This window comes from Gobius niger, assembly GCF_951799975.1.
Source record: "Gobius niger genome assembly, chromosome: 10".
In the NCBI taxonomy this organism is placed as follows: Eukaryota; Metazoa; Chordata; class Actinopteri; order Gobiiformes; family Gobiidae; genus Gobius; species Gobius niger.
The window spans coordinates 16,353,776-16,378,545 of NC_136861.1; the positions used below are offsets into that span (position 1 = coordinate 16,353,776).

Sequence of the window (24,770 nt, forward strand, 5' to 3'; positions counted from 1 at the left end):
TGACTTATTGTGCATAAATTATTTAAATTCCGAGAACAAAACATCGTAAAAAGTTTGAGCAAAAAAACTGCAGTAGAGATCTCAAAAAGTGTTCTTATTTGCAGAATCTCATTTTTATTTCCCACTTTCAATAACTGTTCTCATTGTCTAACTTTCCTTTAGGTCTTTACTAAATGCCCTTCCTAAGTAAACACGACTTCATCTAAACTTCGGAGAAAAAAAAACTACAAAAAATCTCGCATCCCCTCTGTGACTTTGTCCCTTATACAATCCAATCACATCGGGCTCCTTCAGTGGAGTCCCCTTCGAACATTATCTCTCACTAATGAAGTCATTTGAGTCGGCCAGACACATTCCTATCGCTGCACAGCAAATCAAAAGCACCAGAGACTGAGGATGCCAGAATGGTGGCAACAGCCGACAGTGATGGACAAAGTACAAAGGAGACACAAAACACCAGACAGCAACACAGCATTAGGCTTTATATACTAATAATCTCCTCACTAAATACCATGAAATGCCTAATTATGTTACTTAAAGTATATAGTAGTAATGGGAAGAAAAACACTGATGCAGTGAAGGACAGGGAAACTAAAGCTGAGTGACAGCCAGAAACGGAGAAAGCAGAGCAAACAGAAAGACACACGTCAAAACAGATCCCATTGTAGTCACTGTAACATCCGTCAGGCATTACGTGTAAGCGGAGGCAGGCAACGTCAGGCCTGGGATCCCATGAGAATGCAATATTTCAAAACATGATTTAAAGAGGGGTGTTAATTAGGGGTGGGCCATATCGTATCGAATATCGTTATAGCAACATTATTTTTTGATATTACTGTAATTTTTTGTATCGTTGTGGTCACAATGGTCACAGGTGGGATGTAAACTGCTTGAGTAGATCATATTTGTGAGGAAATTAGTACGGTGCGAAAAAGAATAAAATATCACTGAATTAACTGATTTTGAGTAATTTGTCCATAGTCAATTTTATCGTCAAATATATCGTTATCGTGATATTTCTTTTTTATATTGTGATATAGATTTAAAGGAACAGGCCGCCGTTTTTTCCATACTGAGATATGTTCTTACCTGAGCTTAGATGAGTTGATACGTAACTGTCTGGTCTTTGTGCGTGCCCTCATTCACCCAAAACAACCAAAGATGTTGTTAGCATTTGGCCTCTCCCAATGTATTCCTATAGCTCCAAATGGGGTGAAGTTGGAGGCTACCACACTCTTCCACGGGCACGCACAAAGACCAGGCAGGTATGTATCAACTCGCCTAAGCTCAAGTAAGAACATATCACAGTATAAAAATGGTGGCCTGTTCCTTTAAGGCCATATCCCCCTACCAAGTGTTTATGCTTTTTCCAGGTATTTTGTAAGAATGTCAAAGACAACAATATCACTACACTTTGTTGGTTAGAAAATGCAAAACTGATCTAAAACAGCTGACACTAAATATCCAGTACTTTGACTTCCTGATCCCCTGAGCGAGCTTAAATAAGCCCCTCCCACTCCCTCCTCATCTTGCTCCTCTTCGCTGCGCAGCTGATTCAATAAAGCAAAAAAATTAATAAAAATCCGTGTGGCTGTGGGGAACTCTTGCAAGTGTTTTTTCTTCACAATGAGAGGATTAAGCTTAGCAAGAGATGGAGAGGTGAGGAAAGCATTTCGTAGAAACGTAGGACCTCAGGAGGAGCTTTTTGGGAGCTATTGCCTCGGTGCTAAGAATAGCCACGAGTGAAGATTCACAAAGATGAGCTAGCGGCTGGAAACACTGCTCCGTTTTTTTATTTTTATTTTGATGAGAGAACAACATCGTAACAAAAAGCATAAAAAAGGGCTATTGTGTATAACGCGCATCTTTAATAAGACAATATATGAACAAAAACTATTAACTCTTGGAGGGTCATTTACCAAGCGTTTACTCATGTTTACAAATGAGTTGCACGTGCAAAAGTGGTTCAGGGGCGGACATTTTTTCATAGTATTTGTGCCCCGTCGTGAGAACCAGGGTCACAAGTCGGCTGACTCAGTTTCTCACAAATCGAGAATCCCTTTTTGCAGAATCTTTTAGTTAAGATCACGGAGAAGCCTCACCATGTTTTAGATAACAGTATTGGTATATTTAAAAGCGTGAAATCTCAGGGTGAAAAAGTCTGAGAAATAACGCTTCCCCATGTGTCTCACGGAGGCCAGCTGCTGTTGCTAACGCTCTGAATAGCCGAATGCTAACGCTGGAATACTACTACAGAGGTTCGTTTTTCTGTGTGAAACCAGTGAACTTTTCCAGGCTAGCTTTTCCAGTATGACTGATGATGCCTTGGCTGTAAGCACGCACAGCGCCCCCCTGCTGACCATTACATTTCCCGAGCCAGCTCCTCCTGTTTTAAGACAGAAGGATGTAGCGCGGATTTGCCTAACTCTACATTGAAAAAATGTGTATGCGTCAGGATAATGTTGCTAGTTCCCATTGTGTTGCTAGTTGCTGTGGAGGTAGGCTTTATGGGAAGTGGATTTATGCATGAGACATTTATTTATATATCACCTGTTTGCAAACCTTTTTTTGTGCTTTATAGCTTTACGGAGGGAGCGGGTATGGCTTAACTAAAAGAGATATAAATGAGCCCTATTGTCACTCCGAGCCGAGGTGAGAACAGCCCAAAAGTTTAGAAGCTGTTTTCTCAGTGAAGAGAAAATTGGATAGGTTAGCTTCAACTGGTAACAGATTCTCCAAATATTATCAGATTTCCATGTGTTACACATTATTGGAAAGCTTGGAGACTACACTACACACTAGCAATCTATCTCTCACTCCAAATGCCCAAAAACCGAGTTGCGTCCTCTATTTCCGTGATGGGTCACATTTTCTCATTTACATAATGGATTTGGGGCCCTAATACTGTAAATCAGCTGCAACACAGCCACAAATAGCTTTATGCCATACTTTCCAGCCTGCACTCGCTATTCACCACCTGTCCAAATAAATGGCCCTTACAGCACCAAAGGTATCAGGGCCGTCGGCAGACTCGCCGGAGCCATACCAACTGTCATCAAATAAATGGCTCATAATGGATGGCCCCTGAAATGTCTGAAATGTATCTCATCATCATCCTCGTCGAGCTTGGCATTTGAAAGATTGTTGCTCATTTCCAAAGCGTGCACTGCAATAGCACAGAACCACATAATGAAGCTAGATTACTGTAATTTTGTGAAAACATGGATATTTATATACTAATCCAATCCATACGTCTTTCAGATATTAATTATGTGTATTATAGCCCTTAATTACTACAAGTCCCGGTGCTGTTTAGCCACCCACTCGGAAAATAATAATTGAAAATGCCTGTACCTAACATTTACTATAAATAAAATAAATTCAAACTAGGGAAAATGTATGCTAAACAATGAACCTGTCACTCCTGATTTGTATCACTTTTATGTGCTCATCTAAAGCCAGGACTCATTTAACGCAAACAGGAGGCTGCCACTTTATAAGTTCTCTACATTAAGACCTAAAATGTCAATATTGGTCTCAGGGGAGCTAATAATTGAGGCATAAAGATCCCAAAGTCTTGTCACATATGGGAGGCCAGCTGTCACGCCTGCCTGCTCCAATTCACGGCGGCAACAAACCAAAGGAGTGGTGCAGTACGCAGTGGAAGGGCCACACGGTAAATGTCAGCTGACTGAAGTACAGCGTGAGGAGAGGCGGGGGGAAACACAGGGCTGGCATTTAAAGCACTTCTCATTGTAAACACTCACTTTGGAGGAGCTGTCACAAAAATGGCACCTCTATAGGTTCAACTCCAAACGTTTCGGTTTGATTTACTGGCACAATTTTAGGAAAGGGATGTTTTTTGTGCAAGTCAATGCTGCAATGATGGAATGGAATGGAAGCTTTTTTGTAAAGAGCGCTTTTCACGTGACACCAAACACACCAGCCAAAGTTTCCGCTGGGGTGGACTGACAGAAGCACGGCTGCACACAATCGAACCGCCACCATTCACTCACTCACACACATAATTCATCATGAGGGGCTATAAAATATTAGTTTGGAATTTGGTGTTAAAATGAAACTGGTTTTGTCTGTCAAACTAGGGCTGCTCGATTATTGTGAAAAAATAATAATCACGATTATTTTTGTCATAATTGAAATCACGATTATTCAAACGATTATTTGTTGCCTTTAAAAGTCTATCTTTATCTTATTTATTTATTAATCAAAACACTACACTACACTGTGTTTTCTGAACAGTCATAAAAGTACAAATGATTTCAAGTACGCCTTGATTAAAGAGAGGTCCCTGTTTCACACCTGCCCCCTGCTGGCCGGCCCTCACACCTGCGCAAGTAAACAAAGCAGTGCGGCCTGATGACATCATCACACAGCACTGTTTGTTTTTATGTCAGGCAAAAGCATAAGCCATGGCACGTGAAAAGCCAAGGGAAAATAATCCTAGCGGTCTGAAATACCGCAAGTCTGAAAAAAAATTGAATTGAAAAAAATTTATATATAATTGATTTTTTGAGATTATGCTAATTTTGTAATCGTTTACTGTTGTAATCGAAATCGGAATCGAATTTTGATTAATTGCACAGCCCTTTGTCAAACAGTCCCTTCTCAGACATTTCATGTACACACAAATGCACACTGGCTCCTCCATAATTCTAACAATTAATATAGTAATACATTCTCCTTAATTCTAACAAGGTCATGGTCATGGCATTTGTGGTGTCTGTGTTCCACTTTGTTTTACTGGATACTTTTGTACGTCTTTGCCGTGTTTTAGTGGGGTTCAGTGGATTTTTGTATTTACTGCAGAGAGTCCATAATGGTCCTGAAGAAAGCAGCTTTTTAAAAGTAAAGAGCCCATTTGAGACCAACACATTTCTTCTTCTGAGACACTGAAGAGGCACCGAGAGCCCCCACACCTGCAGCACAGTGGAGGCATCACAAGCGGAGCTACAGGAAACAAAAAGGGACAAACAAGGAAGAAGTATCCGGGCGAGACTCACAGCTAAGCCACGCATGCAATGCAAGGCAAGTTTATTTGTAGAGCACAATACAATACACAAGGCAATTCAAAGTTCTTCACAATTGCATAAAATTACAAGAAAATATATCAAATCAAGAAAGAAAAAAAAAACATAAAAAAAAGAATGAAACATGCCATTGCTATTGTTCTGGCTAGTAGACGTTCACTGGAGAATAAAACAGATTATCTGCCATGCTCTTCTCAGAAGATGGTGAAAGACTGTTGTGGGAAAAGGGAGCTGCGCAGGAGGAAGAGGAAGGAGGAGGTGACCAGTGCAGGACACCACGCTCTGAAACAGGGACAAACCCAGGATGCACTGCACCGTTTCAGAGGATCAGAGGAGACTGAAGGCAGCCATGTTTCCTCCAGGAGCTAGGTTTCCTCTACCTCCAAAGACATGCAGCTCAGGTTGACCCACAGTGGCAGCGTGGCTCAGTCACAGCGGCTTAGGACTAACATATGAACACAGTTTCGTTGTAGGCTTGCACAATGACAAATAAAGCACTTACTTAAGATCTGACTGGCTTGGGCAGAGCAAAGGCAGTATGTGTAACCCTCTCCACCCCATTTTCCCAGAAGCAGCACCACTGTCATAGTACTCGCATGACAAAATATGACTATATTCAATAATTGTCCTGAATGTTACGATAAAAGAATTGTTGCGAGATTGCTATGAAACCATTTCAACACATTAAACTTTAATAAAAATCATAATCAATTTGTTTTATATCAAATCATGTCAAAACAAGACTTGAAAAAATGCTAAATTTGGACCAGAAACAAGCTCGGGAAAATCATCACTAAAAACATTGTTGCAAAGTGTTTTTGTTTTAGTCTGTGTGCAAAATTGTGTAAATCTTCACACAGATGTAACACCTCTGATTCTCTGATCTCCTAATATTGTGATATTGATCATTTGTCGATATATTGTGCTGCCCAATCAGCAACCTAAAATGTCCACAGGTTTGACTTTGCAATATCATTATGGACGACGGCTCCAGCACTTCTCATGGCTTTTGACACAACACCCACTTCACAGTATTTGTCCTCTAGGGAACGAGGACTCCCCAGGACAAGCCGCACTTGGCCAAAAACAGCGAGTTTTTCTGCAGGGGATAATGAAGCTTTTCTGGCCTTTGCCGTCCTTACTCAGCTTGTTTTGGTGCTAATCAGGAGACCCGCTGTTGCATTGTTTCTTCTGCCACTTTGCTTTCGGATGACCGAGGAGAGCGTGGAGTTTAGCCGTAATTTATCAACAAACGCCACGCGGGAGGCAAATTAATGCAGACAAATCCGATTTCAGCCTGTGACATTTCAGGACTCGCTGTGTGTCTTTGTACCAACGGTCTCCGCAGTGAGCCGGCTCCACGGCAAAGGGAGATGTTTCTCTGCGTCGGCACATTTTTCATGTTGTTTTCTTTTCTTGTTTTTCGGAAGTTGGTTGTATTAAACACAAAGCTTGTTCTTAAAGCCACACTGCGTAAGATTTCACCCAAAAAACAAAACTGAAATACAAGCAATTTATTTTATGATAGATATTTTCACCATTGAAAAATACCTCAAACAAACATGTGCTTTTGCTCTGAGCAGCTCACCTTTGCTAAAACATGACTATAACTTTACAAGGAGTGGGTACGTCGCCAGTTTCCATGGAGACGTCGACTAAAGTCAGCAGAATTGAGAGTTAAACAGGTTAGGCCATCTTCTAGATCCATTCTTTCGTTATCCACTGCAAAAATATCATTTTCTGTGTTGAGCTGGTCATTGAGAGCATGTTTTGTGTTGATGGTAAAGTATAGTCCAAAATGTTACGCAGTGTGCCTTTAAGTTTCAGCTTTTTCTTAAGTGCACTTGAACTGACTCACCCAATACCTGAATGTAATTTTGTTATACAATTGCACAATGACAAATAAAGCTCTCACTTAGTTAGAACTTACACTGTATCCTATCCACACTCCTTATCTGTCTCCCTTTATTGGATACCTCGTGCCTTCTGGGTTAAAGCAGAAGCCTGGTTTGTTTGAAAGCCGTGTGTCCATGATTGACAGGTCAGGTGAGTCGTGTGCTGTATCCACTCTGATGTGGAGTGGCTTCAATTAACTGGGGCAGTGGAGTGTGAGGGGGAGGGACAGGGGAGCAGCCTCCTCCTGACTGGGGTCCTCTGACAGGTTCACTAATGTCCCAACACTGACGGCCTCCCCCCCGTCTACTCTTAGGCAATTAGCACGTGTCCATATGGAAACACTGTCACTGTGAAGGGGCTGAGGCTGCAGGGCCAAGCACACCTGTTCGTCACCACAGAAGGATCCTCAATTAAAAGAAAATGTGCTTTTACTGGAACGAAAACGGTGCTACGGTGAACAATTTCCATACCGAGAAAACAGTACATGGAGAAAAAGTCATAAATGGCCAAAGCACTAATAAGGGCTGGGATTTTAAGGGGAGACACTACAGGCAAAATTATTGTTTTTATCATTATTATTATTTTATTATTATAATATATATATATTTTTTTTTAATTTTCAGGTTTTGGGACAAATTGGTCTCTTAACATATAAACTTTCCTCTGACAATCAAACAAAACAAAAACAAAACACCTACCTGTAACAATAACATGTTAAATTATAGCACTGATTCAGTGTTTCTCCATAGAATTATTAATAATTTCAAGGGCCATTTTCTCAAAATGCATTTTTCTCCCATTAGTGCAACAATGTTTCCACTTAAATAGCACCTATTCACATTTTTCAGCCTTGGACAGAACAAAATATCGAAGGATTTCTCAGATGGATATCAATAAGGGGCTAGATGCAAGTTAGCCATTTTATGCTCACTACTGCCACCTCAGGTCACACATGTAACTGCACCCTCTATATTAAGCTCGTGCATGATGGCACTTCGGACCCGAAGTAACACCTTTTTGAATGACAGTGCAGGAGTTTAGATGCAGTTGTGGTGAACAGGTCTGGGGAGGAAAATACATAATTCTAACATTTTTAAACTCCGTATAGTCCCTTTAATATCTACTTCCTTATTGAGTTTTCATTTTTTTTTAAATGAGGCGAAATAATTTTTTTTATAATAACAGCTTTTTTTTTAATCTTACAAGATCTCCTAAATCCCCTGAAAAAGTCTTTGTAGCTAATATGTCAAAAAAATAAAAGCATAAAATTATGGTTAATGTAAATGTTGATCATTTTTTTATGCATAAAAGGCTCAAAAGGAGTTCTTACAAGAAAACATAAAATGACAGAAAACATGCAACACATTTTTTTCTCATATTCATGTCAGTAATCTGCAGCAAAAGTTTCAATTTGAGATCTAAAAAGTTTCCCTATTCACCTCCAGTGTCTCGCCTTGTATAGCCCTTTTGGGATCAAATAATCTGATCAAGAACCAAAACAAAACAGAGACTTAAACACATAACATTAGTTTATCAGACGATTCAATGATTATTTCAATGCGGTACTTCAAATCTGTTTATGATTTTTTTTTGTGTGTGTGTTAAATACCTTACTACATTTAAATCCTGCAATGTACACCCACAGTATGGCAGATCACGTAGCAAAGGACATAAACTAATGAAATGCCTCTTCAAAAACATTTGCAAACATCAAAACCACAAATTACCTTGTTCCAAAACCGTGCACAATAATCCCACACTCTTTGATGAATGGATCTGACTGTGCAAAAAAATATTTCCAAACAAGTCGCCTTTTTATGCTGGGAGTTCTTGCTGCTCTTGCTCTATTTTCTAATTAACATGGACTTCTTTTTTTGTATAAAGAGAGGATGCACAAACACAGTCGGACTGATAATTACCCTGCAGCGTCTACAGTGCATTTTATTGTGCTGTGTTTGGTCTCGCACCTCCACAGCGTCCTCATTTCAACCCTCTCAACATCCACATTATCTAGTTTTTTCACTTTTTCATTTCTGTGACTTATATCGAGGCCCGGTGACATTGTTGCTTTTAACTGACAGCCAAATATTAGTTTAAACTGCTTCCGCCATTGATATGATCTGGTGTCTTTGCTCTGTTCTTCAGCTGTTTGGTATTCCGCCGCCAGTCGCCTTTAGATCTTCTGTCTCCTTCATTCTTTTTGAAGGTTTGTGTTCTTATTCAAACCATCTCGACCTTATTTGTCATTCAGGTCCGTCTTCCTGCGGGTTATTTTTTTGGTATGAGACATCTCATCTGACGATAAATGTCTAACGCTCCAGAGCACAGCGTAACACTTTCAAAAAGGCGGAATTACTTTTGTACATCGGATCAAATTTAAATGATGTATCCGTGATCGTTTCAGGGAAGCGCTTTGTTGATCTTGAAATGTGTGAAATGGAGAGAATTTGGTCAAACAAAAAGAGGCGATAAATGAGTTTTCAGCGAAGAATTTGTGTGAAAGTGAATTGTGAGTGTTTTTTAACCTATTAAAGCAGAACTAAGTAACTGTCATAGCATGTTACATTTTTTTTACTCATTACTTGTCTGTGAGAGTAAATACTACTTTAACAGAAAAGACAAAGGGAGAGAGGGATATTGTACATCCAATTACACAATGGAGATATTTTTTTCACACAAACTTGGCTGTAAATGCTGTTTAAGTGGTGCTAGCCCGTAGTTAGCTTTGCCCGTTAGCCTGTTAGCTTCTTCTTCGTGATTCCATTAGTGTCTATTGGTGGCCCCGACCCATTGGCAGCAAAGTTGCAAATGTGGTTTTCTGGCCAGAGATGAAAGACCCCCCAATCATCCCATTGTATTACCCCCAGAGGGACTACGGAAAGGATTTATTATGGTTTTCTCCAGTTCAGCTTGACCCAAATCTAAAAGTTTCTCGAGTGGCACTGACAGCCTATTGGCCAGTGTCACGCCTCATTTGAAAGCCAAGACAAACAAAACAGATCTAAGATTTATCTTTGGGTTTTTGTACATTGTATTTTTGTTGCTTTTTTGTCCTTTTTTTGCCCGTTTTGCTGTGATTTTTGCTGTTGTTTTGTAACCATTTTGTTGCTTTTTCATCACTTCTTTGTCGCCTGTTTTGTTTGCAGTTTTTGCTGCACTTTCATCCTCATTTACGTCTCGTTTTTGTCGCTATTTTGATGGTTTTTTCAAGCTTTTAGATTTAGACGTTCACTTTTTCGTCACTTTTTTGTCACATTTCTGTCACATTTTTCTAGTTTTTTTGTCACTTTTTTGTCACTTTTTTGTCACTTTTTCATTGCTTTTTCGCCACTTTTTCTGTTGCTCGCTTGTGGCTTTTATTTTTTTTGCATTTTTGTAACTTTTTCCTCCTCATTCTCGTCTCGTTTTGTCGCTATTTTGACACTTTTTTCAAAAAGCTTTTGGCTAAAGTGCTCGGTTAAGAAGGGGTTAGAATAGTTAATAAATAGACAATAAAGTATAGCATTATTTTACCACTTACTTATTTGTTTGACACTTTTATTGCACATTTGTCCCATTTATATTCATCACTTTACATTTTGCCTTTTTATTTCTTTTTACAACACAAGTCACATTGTCACTTCCGCTGCCAGAGGACAGAAAATGTTGGTGAAACATCATGCCGAGGGACACAACAACAGTGCGGCTATTTTAAAGTCATCGTGTGCCAAATCTGAGGATACGTTTAGCTAAAGGATTGAACAGAGCGTGGATGGGCCCTTTAACAGCTTATTCCTGTACTAACTTGGCCCCTCTTATTGTCTCCACCTCACTTGGTCTGAGATCAAAGTGCCACGCGCATCTGTCCCCCCTCGGACGCCGGCTGGACCGTGTCCGTGTGTCCGTCCATCTGCCCGGTTTGTCCGTCCGCTCGTTGGCAAACAGGAAACAGTGAAGAAATCAACACAACTCCAGCAGCGGGGAGCAGACGTGGGAGTGTGCCAGGGGCCTTATCGTATTCCTGCAACCGTCTCCTCTCTGTCAAGTTGACTGTTTGTGCGCGCATCTGTTCTGTAGGAGACTTGAATGCACAAAATGTTTTTCAGATTTAGGCTAGAGTTTTGTGGCGGGGAATGTTACGGCGGCGCACGTACTGTTTTGCGGCGATAGTGGCGAGGTTTACACAGCGAAGTGGTACAGAGAGCCCTCCTTTCTCAATTACACCGAGGATTATGTGGCTAATCCTAAAACAAACTCCAGCTGGATTGTGGCCAGACTGAAAAGAACGCCACAGGTCGGAACAGAAGAGCAAGAAAATAATGTGTGCAAGCAAGAAATCCGATTCTAACGAGGCATAGTTCATTGTTCAGTTCATTTCTTACTCTGCTGTCTACACTGATAAAGAAAAGAAAAAACAATATTAAAATACATGTTCTTTAAAAGTATTGTGTGTAAAATGTTATGTGAAACTCAACAAATCAGGGTAAGAATTAGAAAAGTGAAATCATACTGGAATAAAAGGCAAAATATTGTGGAATACAAGAGTAAGAATTGGTAAAAGATGCAACGTCAAGGTTCCATATAAAGTGATGGAGAGACATTGAATCTGTGGAGAAGAAAAGGATTACATTAAGCTTTTTCTTTATTTCCAGATGAAAGTGTATAATGTATGTTAAAGGACAACTAAGTAACATGTTTGTGAAGGCTCTCATCCAGGAAGTATCTATCATAGAAAAAGGTTCAATCATCGACTGGACTGGGTTTGGTAAAGTTGAGAACGTTTTGCTTCTAGTCACAGAAGCTTCTTCAAGCTCTTCAGGTCATAAAAGACACTGTTACCCAAACAGGAGGGGACTAAAAAGACTCAGCAGCAAAGCAGAACAAAGACCAGTCTGGGGCTTGTTAGTCCCCTCTAGTTTGGATAATAGTGTCTTTTATGACCTGAAGAGCTATGAAGAAGCTTCTGTGACTAGAAGCAAAACGTCCAGTCCAGTCAACGATGCAAACTTTTTCTTCGGAAGAACAAAGTAACTCATGCCCCTAGAGGCCACAAGTGCCACTGCAGGTGTTACATTACATTACATTGTGCCACAACTCAAGGACACAATGGAGATATATTTTATCCCTCAAACTTGGCTGTAATGACTGCTAAAATGGCGCTAGCCCACAGCGAGCTTTGCCAGTTAGCTTGTTTGCTTCTTCTGATTGTGATAAACCAAATAACAACATTCTGTAGACAGAATACAGTCAAGACTTACCTGTACCATGTCAAAAACCTCAGAAACGCCAAAAGTGATTTTGTAGACAGCTGACAGCAGTGAGGGCGATGTTTTCCATTAGTGTGTATTGGGGCTACCAGGTCGGGGAAGGGAAACCTGCAAGTGTGTTTTTCTGGCAATCATCCCATTAACACTTGTATCACCCCCAGAGGGACTACGAAAATATATTTTTAAGGCGAAAAAGTTACTCAGTTCTGCTTTAAGTGAGCAAACTATATATATATATATATATATAATCAACATAACAATACAGGGACAGACAATAACGAGTAAAGGCAGATCGACTCACATGTAGGGAAAAACAAACAATCAATTCTTGAGTTAATCTATATCATTAAATGAACTTGTATTAAGTTATATGGAAGTATGGAAGGCAACAACTATAGATTTCAGGACTGTGATGTCTCAGCGCCAAGCATCACGGACTCAGCAACCACAAATCAATGGAGACCTCACAGGGCAACAGAACTGGAGCCACTGTTCGCATCAAAACACACGGACACGGATATGCATTCACAGAGGGAAGAGGACAATGCGCTACTTGCAGAATGATGTGGACAGCAACAAAAAATATGTGGTAGACCTATTGTTAGGTAAATATTACATCCACCAACTTTATTTGTATTGACCACTATTAGCATTGTCCTCATCCGTCTAACCTAGAAATGCTGGCTAAAATTAATCAAGAGAAAGAGATTACGCAACTTTATTGTACACACGCATGCTGCACAAACTGACTGTATCCATGACAACCGAGTAAACGGCACAAAAGTCACTTCTTCTGTAACTCTGTATTCCTGCCTTCTCCCTTGGCTCATACCTGGAGGAGACAAGACATGATCTGCGCGAATGAGTGAAATATCTGAAATCCCACTGTTTACACAAAGACGCCCAGGAAATGTCAATCAGATGCAAAATTCCGAGGTTGAGACTTGAGAGAAATGTCAAAAGAGGCTGAGAGCCGTACGCAGGCTGTGTGCATGTCCAGCTCTGACGGATCGATAACTCACCTGTGATAAATATAAGATCATTTCAGAGGGAACAAAGACCCTTTGATCGGCACAGGTTTAGGTTACGTTCACGACATTCTACAGTTTGATCATTTCGGATGAAGGGGAGGGGCCTACTCTGCAGATGACACTGAAAATAAAGTTGATTTAGAACAAGTGACTTTATATTTTTAAGGCACTGAAACTGGTAATGAAAAACACTGTAAAGAGAAGTTTACAGACTTAAAACTTAAGTTCAGATATGCGGACAAGACATACCTATTCTCACAGCGACAAAGAAAGGAAAGAGGTGAATGAGGGAAGACATGTCTGAGCTGAAGTTCGCCGCATTGAAACATTTTTTTTTTAATTCTGTAAATACTGTTTCAACAGTGTTTAAAACCTCTTAACCCCGATCTGACCCGAGCACATTTTCTCCAACTTTACACAAATCTACAAGCTCACTGCCTTTAGGCCAGAGTAATGCCTCATTTGAAAGCTAAGACCAACTAAACTGATCTAGAAGGATATTTTTCCTCACATTGTTGCCGTGCTTTTGTCACTTTTTAGTCACACATTTTTAGTCACTTTTTGATCAGTTTTTTGTCACATTTTCATCACTTGTTCGTCACTTGTTCATCACACTTTTGTCACATTTTTGTCACTTTTTCATTAGCTTTTTGTCACTTCGTTACATTTTTGTCACTTTCTCAACACTTTTTTGTCACTTTTTCGTCACTTTTTCATCAAATTTTTGTCACATTTCCATCACATTTTCGTTAGTTTTTCGTCACTTTTTCATCCTTGTTTTTGTCTCGTTTTGACGTTACTTTGGCACTTGTTTTCAACAAGCTTTTAGATTTGGTTAAAGCAGAACTGGAGAAAATGTGCTTGGTTCAGGAAGGGGTTAAGAGGTTAATTTTTATGAGCTCCCCCCCTTTGGTTATTAACCATTAACCATTTTTTCTTCGGGCATCAAAATGGTTTGCAGCGGCCCTGTTTGCAGGCATATTTTGAGTTTTTTTCAATTGCACTTGTTCTGTTTCTACCAAACCCAGTCAGAGCTTATTATACTATGTACTATATGTGATGCTGTATAGGCTGTAGGGCCATTTATAATTTCCAGCCCAAGTGTGGTCTCGGACCTTTGTGCCTTATCTGTCTCCTCTGCCCTGCGTTGTTTAGCCTGTGGTGACTTTCGCAGCTTCATGCTCCTACAAGGCGAGTGATGGATGGTAAAATACAACAAGGATCACAGTGCCTTTGCCTCTCCGGTCGTGTGTAACCCAGCGATGTCCGAGCATCCCCCAAATCTATGTCCTAAACTGCCCAAGGAGAATAGGATGTGAGATAGACAAATACTTGTGCAGAAATATGAGAGGAAAGAGTGGGGATGAAGGATGGGCCAATGCACAATAGGCTGATGAAACCCAGACAGAGACAGGGAGCAAAACAGCAGCTCAAGTAATAGGCACAAAATGAAGAAACAGAAAAAGAAAGACACTTAAAAAGAGAAGGAAGATTACACAGTGTGCAGAAAGGGCCATGAGAGTGCAATAGAGCAGAATGCTTTATTTTAGATCAGTCAGTCATTCATCCTCTTCAGAGCAGAGGAGGTTGAGAAAGACTATGGTTTACGATCACTTTTAGTAACATTTAGAATACGTTGAATAATTAAATCGATATAATTTCTTTCTAAAGGAGAAAACTAAAGTTTGAGGTTCACGTGAGGAAGCTAGTCATTATTTTTATCCCTTCACGTCCTCTCCCTCCCTGGATGTGCCGTCGCTGAGGATACTGTGTTCTTAAACCACTTGGGCATGGAGGGTGTGAGGTTAATTAGAAAGTGTCAAAGTCTCAGTGCAGCAACGGATTTGAAAACAGCGAGTCGAGACACCGGGAGGTCACATCACATCAAGCATTTAACTTCAGTCAAAACACGCAGGGATGGGAACTAGTGACAGAGTTATAAGGAAAAGCGCTCATTAATCCATCGTAACTAGTCTATCAGGAGATGGTTTTTGCCTTATTCCTCCCGGCATGGTAATCTAACAGACAAAACATGAGGGAGAGACAATGAGCTCAAATCTTATATGGCATCCGAGATCTGACGAGGGTGGGCCCGGCCAGTGTGGGAGATCGTGTGGGCAGACAAGGACTTTTGGGTGATTTGGTGAGTGAGAGGTTCCAAACTACTGTCACAGCTCTGGCTACGTAGTTGATCACCACCGTAAAATTAATAACTGTGTCTTGAGAATGTTTGTGAAGGCTCTCATTCATCCAGGGAGTATCCAAGGTTAAATCATCGACTGCATCTTCTTGACACCAATACCAAAACTAATAGCAAAGTTCTTTTTTTTTTTTTCATCAATGTTTTTTATTAATTTTCCAATGTAGCAAAAACAATGACAAATAACATGAATCAGATACAAAATAATACAAATAAATAAAACAAAACAAAATAAAATAAAATAAGTCACACTCAACCTGAAATCAGACATAATTTATCATTCTTTAAGAAAGTCAATTAAAGGCGTCCATACGTCCTCAAACTCTTGTGCTTTACCCTTTGTTATGTATGTTAACCGTTCCAATGTGATTGATGTTGTCATCTCCCTCAACCAAGACTGCGCAGATGATAATTCAGTGTCTTTCCAGGACAAAGCAATCATCCTCCTGGCCTGCAGGAGGCCGAAGTTGATCAGAGTCTTATGCTTAGTGTTGACCGTGAAATTCTTTGGATATATTCCCAAAATGCAGAGTTTTGGTGTGCATGGTATTTGAAATTTTACAATACTGCTTAAAGTGTAGACAACCATTTTCCAGAAAGCCACCAATTTGGGACATTCCCATACACAATGTATTAAAGTGCCTTTCTCGGTTAAACATTTCACACACGTATCTGGAATGTCCGGGGCAAATTTATTAAGTTTTTCAGGGGTCATGTATGTCCTCATTAGCCATTTATGCTGGAGTAACTTCATTCTTGTATTGATCGTTTGTGTTTGAGCTTTTAAACATGCTATTGACCACTCATCTTCATCAATATCCTCTCTAATATCCAAACTCCAAGCCCTCATTCTATCACTGCTGGATTCTTCATCATGTGAGACAAGTGTTGCATATAATATAGAAATTTGCCGTTTCCCATTGCCATGTTTTATCATAATGTCCTCCAGACAGGACAGCGGCGGTTCCCGAAGAGCCTCACAATGTGATGATATAAAATGTTTCAGCTGTAAGTACTTAAAAAAATGTTTTTGGGGAATTGAATATTTCGAGCAAAGATCATTAAATGTTAAAAGAGTGCCCTCATCATATAAATCTCCAATCTTTTGTACCCCTTTATCAGCCCAAATCTTAAAACCGCCATCTGCCCTGCCCGGAATAAACAAAGTATTACCCCAAATGGGAGAAAATTGAGAAATAGAGGGCATATCACCAATATGTTCATGAGCTTTATACCATATATTAATGGTATTTTTTAGGAAAGGGTTTGTTGCTTGTCTTCTTAAGGACTTAATATTTGATGAATACAAGTATAATTTTAATGGGAGTTTAGACATTGTTTGCTCGATAAAGACCCAAGCTGGAGGAGATTGTGTACAGAAGTAAAACATAGCACTACGAAGTTGAGCAGCCCAATAATACCACTGCAAATTTGGCATCTGAAGGCCACCCCTATCATATGGAAGGTACAGTAATTTAAATCTAAGCCTAGATTTCCTATTATTCCAGATAAACCTACTAAAAATCGTATTAATTTCTTTAAAAAAAGACTGTGGCAATGGCAGTGGGAGAGATTGAAATAAGTATAAAAATTTTGGCAAAATAGCCATCTTAATTAAATTAATACGGCCAATCATTGATATGGGCATTGTTGTCCATTTTTCAATTGAATCACGTACTTCACCCATTAACGGATCGTAATTTTCTTTAACAACAGTATTGATTTGGGGGGTAATCTTAATTCCAAGGTACGTAAAGCCCTCCTTCGCATTAAAAAATGGCGAATTTATGGTTGGATTATTTCTTTCCTCATTATTCAAAAAAAGTATGGAGGATTTTGTGTCATTAATATTGTATCCCGAGAACTGGCCAAATGTATTAATTAATTGTAATATTGCTGGAATGCTAGTTTCCAATTTGGATAAAAAAAGTATCACATCATCTGCGTATAGCGATATTCTATGTTCTTGATCTCCAATAGTTATTCCGGACATATTGACTTTGTTTCTAATTGACATGGCAAGTGGCTCGATGGCCAAAATGAACAACAATGGGGACAGAGGACAGCCCTGGCGGGTTGATCTTTCTAATGTTATTTGGCTTGATAGAATGTTATTGGTCAATACACTGGCCACAGGGTCTGTGTATAACAGCTGAACCCATTTCAAATAGTTTCCTCCAATTCCATATCTTGGCAACAAATTGAATAAGTAAGGCCACTCGATTCTATCGAACGCTTGTCTTGCATCTAAAGACAAAAGTGCAGTGTCTCTGGTATTATTATTACCGTGAATTATATTAAGGACTCGTCTAATATTATGAAAGCCATGACGACTCTTTACAAATCCATTCTGATCATTATGCACCAAAGAAGGAATATGAGGGTCTAGTCTTTTAGCTAGAACTTTACATAATATTTTTGTATCAACTCCCATAAGGCTAATCGGCCTATACGATGAGCAATCAGTTGGTATTTTACCAGGTTTTAAAGTAAGGATTATTGTAGCGAGTCTTAGAGTTGGGGGCAGAATACCATTAAGAAATGATTCATTGAACATATTTAAAAGTGGTGTTAACAACTGGTTTTGAAATGTTTTATAAAATTCTATGGGTAAACCATCAGGCCCTGGAACTTTACCTGAATTAACACATTTTATGGCCTGTAATAGCTCTTGTGCCGTTATATCATTATCCAAATTTTTCTTGACCTCCTCTGTGAGTACTTGAAATGGAAGTTGGTCAAGAAAGTCATCTCGATTAGCAGGGTCAGCAAAACCTTCTGACCTATACAGTGATTGATAATATTCTTGAAATGCAATATTGATATCTTGTGGGTCATTTGTAATATCACCTAATTGCGTAGTTATGCCATTAATTGCTCTTTCAGACACAATTTTTTTAATTCTCCATGCTAATAGTTTACCAGCCTTTTCTCCTTGATCGTAAAAAGCTTGATTCAACCATAATAAACCTTTTGCTGCTTTATCATTTGTTAGTTTGTTGTATTCCGCTCTTAAAGCTAGCAATCGTTTATGTTTATAAAGATCATCCTTCTTATTAATGTCAATTTCTAAAGATCTTATTTGATTCTCTAATTTTGTAATTTCAGCCTTTTGCTTCTTGCTTTTGGTGCTTGTGAAACTAATAATTTCCCCTCTGATGTAAGCTTTGAACGCTTCCCATCTCACAGATGCATTGGTCTGATCTGTATTTGTCTCAAAATAAATGTCTATTTTATTTTCAACATATTTAACAAACTCTGGGTTTTGTAGCCACATTACTTGCAAACGCCAATTAGGACGAGGTAGTTTGAGTTTATCAAAAAGCATAGACAATGAAATGGGGGAATGATCACTTATAACTATACAATCATACCAGCATTTATTAATCTTTGAAATCAATTCTTGTGATACCAAAAAATAATCAATGCGTGATCTAGATTTATGTATCCCGGAGTAACAGGAGAACTCTATTTTATCCGGATTAAGTCTTCTCCAGATTTCTGTCAGATTTAAGTCCACCATATATTGAGTTATTGTTTTCCTTGATTGTGGTTTTTGGGTGTCAGATTTTGTCGAACGGTCTACCAAAGGGTTCAAAGTACAATTAAAATCCCCACCAATAATATTTAAGCCATGCAATGAAGACAAAGTCAAAAAGAAATTTTCAAAGAATTTAGCATTGTCCTCATTTGGGCCGTAGATGCTAACCAAATTTAATGTGATATTAAGCATATTACCCTGAGCAATAACAAACCTTCCTTGGGGGTCTTGTATTGTGTTAGTGATTTGAAAAGGAATGGATTTATGTATAAGAATTAAAACTCCCCGAGCATAATTATTATATGTTGCATGTACAACTTGACCAGGCCACCTTCGCCGTACATGTTTAATTTCAGATACCGTGAGATGAATTTCCTGAAGAAAGATTATTTTAGAGTGTAAGTTTTTAAGTCTAGTCATAACCTGTTTCAATTTTGTTAGCTTATTGAGTCCCCGGACATTCCAGCTTGTAAATCTCAAATTAGACAATTCGGAATTTTCCATAGTACTTTAAGTTCAATAACGTAATTAACCATGTTGGGTGTGACACAGAAAGTAAAACAAAATAAAAAATAAAAAAACAAAATGGTTCGAACAAACCAGAACAAAAATAATCCAAATGATCCTTGAGATCCCATTCCCTTCCCTTACTTAACCAAACAATGTAAGGGCACGCGCCAATCCACACCAGTGAGGAGTGGCTAAACTGTGCAGGTACGTCTCTCAGACAGCCCACGTAGTGCCCCCGCAACTCCGCATCTCTACTTTAACAAAAGAAGAAAGCAATAATTGACATGAACAAAACAAATCTCTAGAGTCCTAGCATGTCAATAAATACAATGATTGTGTATTTAACATCTCTGATGTCAAATAGTTAAACAGTCTAACTAAAATAAAGTGCACAAGCTTAAAATAGGTGCATAACAAAAAATGTCCATCAAGTATGGTGTTACTTCTTCCCTTACACCAAAATATACACCAGAAAGGTGCAAAAAATAATGCAAAATAAAGAAAGAAAAATAGATAATATTGCACCTTTTCGTCCAGTGTAGTTAGTTACCACACTCCATGGCTATGTACTGTAGTAAGTGCAAAGTTAGGTCTGTAGGAAGTCCTCAGCTTCATCAGGTGTGGAGAAGAGAATAATTTTCCCCTCATGAAGAATCCTCATCTTGCAAGGATGTAGTTGAAATCCCCTGAAGGATCCAGCCTCAATGAATTTTTTCTTCACTGCGTTGAATGGGCTCCGTGTCTTCATGGTTTCCGCGGAGAAATCTTGTGCAAAGAAGATCTTATGGCCGTCGTGTGTGATTGCAAGCTTTTTGGCAGCGCGAAACACAAACTCCCGATCTTGAAACTGTGAGAAACGAATGATTACCGCTCTGCTCTGGCCCGGCTTCGGTTTTCCCAGCGTGCGATGTGCCCTTTCCAAAACAAAGTTTCTGGAGGCGTTAAGTCTCAGCCAGACCGGTAGCGTGTGTTGAATATACTCCACCATGGGCTGCGTTCCCTCAGCCGACTCCGGTAGTCCCACCAGCCTCAGGTTTTTACGTCTCCCCCGATTCTCCAAATCTTCCGTCTTCAGTTCCAAATAAGCAATTCGTTTTATGGCACCAGACAGCTGCACTTTCACACTTTCCAAGTCATCTTCAGCAGATCCTATACGTTCTTCGGCATCCGTTAGCCGTGTAGCATTAGCTGTGATATCTTCCTGAAGCTCCGCAAAACTTCTTTGCACAGCAGCTACAGAACCATTCATCTCAGTTAGACGCTTCTCCACATTGTCCAGCTTACTTCCAATGTCATCGACAGCACTTATCTTTGTGTTGATTGAAGTAACTGTCGTACGCAGTGACTGTAGCTCACTTAGTACCACAGCTAAGTCGGACCGTTGTTGTGGCACAGCCATGCTGCTGCTAGCTGCGTCTGAGGCTAATGCAGCTGGATTAGTTTGTTTAGATCTTTGCGAGGAGCGGGATCTTGTTCCACCCCCACAATCCTCGATGGTCGACTGTTTAAACATCGTGCAAACTTGGTTCTACTCAGTAATAAAGCGGACTTTTTAAGTTTTTTGCGGAGTTGCGGGGAGCACTCGCTCTATGCTGCCATCTTGGTCCGCGGCTCCACAGCGCCCCCAATAGCAAAGTTCTGGTATTTGTGTCTTTTATGACCGAAAGAGCTATGCTTCTGTGACTAAAAGCGAAATGTCCTCAACTTCATCAAAACCCGGTCCAGTTGATGATTTAACCTCTTAACCTCCACTTTAGCCGAGCGCATTTTCTCCAGTTCGGCTTTACCCAAATCTAAAAGTTTCTCGACTGGAGCTCACAGCCTAGGGGTAATACAAGTGTTAAAGGGAGGACTGGGGGGTCTTTCATCTCCCCCTGGTGTCTCTGGCCAGAAAGCCACACTTGCAGTTTTCCTGCCTCCGGGTCGGCGTCACCAATACACACTAATGGAATCACGAGGAAGAAGCTAACAGGCTAACAGGCAAAGCTAACTGCAGGCTAGCGCCACTTAAAGAGTATTTACAGCCAAGTTTGAGTGATAAAAATTATCTCCATTGTGTAATTGGATGTACAATGTCTCTCTCTCCCTTTCTCTTTTCTGTCAGCGTAGTATTTACTCTCATGGACAAGTAATGAGTAAAAAAAAAAGATGCTACGACACCTGCAGTGGCACTTATGGCCTCTAGGGGTATGACTTACTTAGTACCCAACGGTTACCCCGACCACCATCAGTCATTCACGCACACACATCATTCATCCTGGCCTATTGTACATGTTTTATATTGTGTTTTATTAAACCTTTATTTAACCAGGAAAGTCCCATTGAGATTAAAAAAACCTCTTTTTCAAGGGAGCCAAGAGGCAGCAAAGGAGTTACAACTTTACAAATTAGATACAATTACACAAGGTTGACTCAAGTGCTCTCAATCTGGACCTAAAAGCGTTCCATGAAATAAATTCAGTTATTTTTCAGTCTTTTTGCAACATGTAGATGGATCAGAGTGAACAAAAGTCCTTTTTCCCCCAGTTCTGTGCAGGCACATGGAACAGCGAGCAACAAATGATCATTTGAACGCAAACAATAAGAGCCAACACTCCTCCGTGAGATTAAGTTACAAATGTGGGAGGGCAGTAGACCAAGCATGGCCTTATGAATTAAAGTATAACAATGATCCAGCCTTCTGAGGACAATGAAGGCCATCCCACTCGAGAATACAGTTCACAATGATGGGTCAAGGCCCTACAGTTAGTAATGAACCTCAGAGAAGCATGATATAAATTGTCAATCTTATGGAGACATCGAGCAGAGGTATTCATGTACAACAGGTATCCATATCCAAAATAGATTTTAAAAAAATATTCCATTGACAAGGCGCTTTTTTTGCCTCAGAAGAAAAGCAAAATGTATTTAGAAGGAAAAAGCCCAGGGAAACCGGTGGAACTTCGTGGGGTCATCTTCCCAAGGACCCACCTGCGGGACCCACAAAGGACTGGTGCAGTGTGATTCGGGCTCAGGATTTCCAGTGGGTGGCCTTGTGTCCCCAGAACTGACATGTTTATAACTGGCATGCAAACTGCTGCACATTATATTGACTTGATTTTAAAAGACTGTCAATCGCTCGGTATACGCTACATTCATTGAGCACACTCCCTGACCTTCCCCTCTCACGGGCCATTCTCTCACAACTATCATTCACCCTTTTTTTCTCCCTACTTTATCCATTCCCCTCACAATCGCCTCCCCCTCCTTTCTGCTTTTGTGTTTTTATTGGAAATCCACAGTGCCGCCATCTTTCTCCCTCCCCATCCAAAACAACGGGCTTCCGCGGCGAGAGGGCCATCAATCTTCTTCAATGAGAGCCGAGTGCGAGGCAGTGGCAAGGCTACAGCAGATTACTATCTCTCCTTACCTCCACTCAACGGCGGATAACGTATAGACGGGGGGGGGGGGGGGGGGGGACAGAAAGGCAGACACATGGAACAAGGGGGAGATAGCAGCAGAGCAGGGAGGCGTTAGATCTCAAAAGCCTCAACACACTCTTCCACGGCTGTCAATAGAGGAAGCTTGTCGGGGAAGGACAGACAGCGTTCGAATTTAAAATCTCGACAAGAAGTGACCTTTTGAATTATTTCCTCGGGGAGCGTGGACAAGCTGTTATGGGGGGGGGGGAAGAATGGTGTGCACTGCAGGTTTCGTCTTGGGCTTTGCAAGAAAGGCGGACAATAAACAGCCACTGTTGCCAAATGAAGAAATTAAACCAGCTAAGTGTTTCTCTTTGAGGAGTGGGGATGTATAACAGATTTCGTCTTGCTCGGCCTTTCTAGCCTGGTCAGCCACTCCTACAAAAGCAGGACAGGTCTCTCAAATGATAAAGACTCTCTCAAATCCACTATAATTCAGAACTAACTCTAAATCTAATAGAGAGAGACAGACGCAAGAAAGTCAATATTGTTGTCTGTTTTTTATAATAAGTAACCAGTGATAAGCTTCCAGCCAAACTACTGACTTAAAATCAATCAAATTCTAGTTGCAATCCAATATTTACTATAATTTAGAGTCCCAAAATAAATGAGAAAATTTAAGTAATAAAGTGAAGCTTGCACTTATTTTTCATGCCAGTCCAGATTTGCAGGACATAAAGTCTGCAGGCAGATCCTTCAAAGTCAAAGGACACAGATGTGGCTGTGGGGGAGAAGGGTGGAAGCCAAAAGACAGAAGTGAGACCTTGAGAAAGCAGGTGCCGCGGTACAAAAGTGTGGCCGATTTGTGATATTTAAAGGGCGTGGATGTTTGGTGTGGTAGAGCATTGATAGTCAAAAAGGTGGAAAAGCCAGAGCCGTGACCTCGCAGCTGAGGGGGGTTTTAACAAGTCGGCCCCGTGGCCCTCCGGCCCGCTGCAAATGGTCCACACAGGCGCAGCACGACAGCGGGGAACCAACAGTGACATTTTTATTCTTTACAACCTTAAAATGAATGTTGTTTTATTTGCCATAATGCTCATTTTGAGGCCATACTGTCTTTCTCTTCTGTCGAGTTGCATCTGTCACTTTTTACGGCAATGCACCCGGAGCCAAGATACAAAGCTTACAGTTCAACCCGATGTAGATTTTTGTATTTTTCTAAAAGTCTGGGAAAGCAATTCACCCATTAACTTGTTTTCTACGTTCAACAGCAAAGTTTGACACATGTTTCGATTCATAAACCTAAAACATATCATGCACTGCACTATATGGTCTCCCACTTCAGTGCCCCCAGTGTTATTGAAAGATGGCTCAAATGAGGATATACAGTGGGGAAAAAAAGTATTTGGTCAGTTTCACATAGACATTCTATTGGATTTTGGCCAACTACTTTTTTCCCCCACTGTACTCTATGGGGGCAACACCTTACTTTACTTGGATTACTTTGAATTTCATTGTACCAGCCCTGAAAGCTACATAGGAAAAAAAATCACTGCATCCGTCTCACTAAGGTGTTCCTACATGGCAGATTTCTGTCATCCATAATCATCACCCCTCATGGGGTTGTCACTTCCTAAGAAGAAAAGTTAAACTTAGTGATGGTGAGGAGCCAGTGTGAAAGACCTTATGGATCTTTAAACCTGATAAATGACTCGAGAAGGAAGGTGTAACTTTAAAGGACAAAAAAAATCTGCGGTGACGGCCATGTGTTGATGTAAAGTGTGAAGTACAATAAAGAAGGACACTGACGTTTTTATCGAAATTTAGTTATTCACTTATTCTTGTTCCTGGAACCATCGAACATTTTTAGATTTCGGTGCATTTTTGACGTTTTTTA

The 24,770-nt window shown here is 40.2% G+C and overlaps 1 protein-coding gene across 1 annotated transcript in view; it reads right to left on the minus strand.

The window, feature by feature from the left end:
* The window catches only part of ndufa4a (NDUFA4 mitochondrial complex associated a), a 318,693-nt gene that overhangs the window by 195,791 nt on the left and 98,132 nt on the right, over nucleotides 1–24,770 (minus strand). The gene's annotated exons all lie outside the window — the stretch shown is intronic.